This window comes from Oncorhynchus clarkii, chromosome 12 (genome assembly GCF_045791955.1).
Source record: "Oncorhynchus clarkii lewisi isolate Uvic-CL-2024 chromosome 12, UVic_Ocla_1.0, whole genome shotgun sequence".
Lineage (NCBI taxonomy): Eukaryota > Metazoa > Chordata > Actinopteri > Salmoniformes > Salmonidae > Oncorhynchus > Oncorhynchus clarkii.
The window spans coordinates 22,442,957-22,444,777 of record NC_092158.1 but is presented as its reverse complement, the minus strand read 5'-3'; positions in this window follow the sequence as shown (position 1 = coordinate 22,444,777).

Genomic DNA, 1,821 nt, shown 5'->3' with positions numbered 1-1,821 from the left:
GCTGAAATCCCTTAATGGAGGTTTTCTCCCAGCACAGAATGTTTTATGTCTAATATGTTCACTCTGAAACAGCCATAAGCAAACCAAATGAATAAGTAGCACTAGAGGTTATTTTAAATGGGGTTCTTTCTGTTGTTTTAACATGACTCTACATAATTTCACTGTGACCTCTATCACACTATTGAAGTTCTGACACTATTAAAATTGATACTGACAAGTTTTAGGGGATCTAAGTTCATTGGTTTACTCTTACAAAGAGGGACAGAGTGTTATGTTTCACCTGTGTGTAGTACAAACAAGGAAATAAATGAAAATAGCAGTAAGTGGTTATATCGACAGATTCTTTCAAGTCTTGGTCTCTAACTATGGTCTGAGACCATTATAGATTTTACATGAACAAAAGATGAACCCATGCTGGCTGATGGATAAAAGTATTCTAGACGTCAAATGCTGTATAGATGTCTGACCTTCTAGTACTGCCCGTGCACAAGGGTTTGTATGCTGTTGAGGGGCACCTTTTCTGGTTTGCCCTAAACCTACTCCCTCCCTCACACATAGACACGCACAAACATACAGACACAAAAAAGCTCATGCAGTGTGGTGCCCACACAGTGAATAAACAACAGGTTTTCAGCATGTTTTATCCTAGCAGGGCAGCTGTGACATTGAGAATCAATACATATTTAAAGGTGATGCACTCACTCACCAAACATGCAAGGATGCCTTTGTAAACAAGACACGTACTGTGCAGTGTGGGGGCATTTTGGATGTGATTATCAAACCATGGCTTTCTCAGGGCATTGTGTTAGAAAAATCATTAAAGCTGAGCCTGTCTTTCTGGGTTTGAGAGGATGACTCAGGGTCTGAACCATCACATCCATTGTACTGTGGATCGGTTTGGAATGAGAGGTGCCTGTTATTCAACTTTCATAAAGCCTGCTGCTGTCAGAGCCCAGGCAGTGCTCAGACAGAGGCTCAGGGAGGGGCCCAGGTGCAGCAGAGGGAGACAATCCCCCAGCATCCAGAGAGGAATAGACCTGTCAGCCAAACCAGCACTAAAACAGCCCAGAGAAACCATTCAGAGCCCTCACCACAGGATTCTCATTCAACTATGTGAAGAATCCTGACACACAGCCAACAAACAAGCAGTACATAAAAATAAATACACACACACGCACACATACACTGAAATTGTGAATAATTCTAGTTTCATCTACAGACTTGAGTGATATGCTTCATTGAGTGATGTTTAATTGAAATCACATATTGAAGAACTCCGTAAGGAAACGATAGAGGCGTTTGGCGCCACGACGTCAGACTGACATGAGGAAGAGGAGGCAGTAAAGTGCATGAACGTTAGAATGCGCTGTCCTTGGTGCTGGAATCGTATTACGGCGCGCAGCTTTGACCTTCCTATCACAGTAGCTATCGTCCAAAAAAGTCAAACTGAAGATCACCTGTTGTTCCTCGGGATCAGCTCTTTCACATTTCAAGTAAAACATATATATATGTATTACCATATACAGCTTTAGCATAAAACTATATATTTATATGGATAGACTATAATATTATTTCTCTATCTCTACGTCCATCTATTCATTTACCATTACGTGCCCTAGTACAATATACAGTGACCATCATGTTCAAGCATCACTAAATAGTAAAAAGAGTCAGTCATCAATGTCAACCTTGAGAGACACGTTTTGTGTTCAATAAGATAATATATAAAGTCTACTGTGAAAGGGGAGGTGGATGGGGTTGTCATCACTAGAAACCGTGGGGAGCTTGGATTGAGCGAACCCAAATGAGACAACAGTGTGC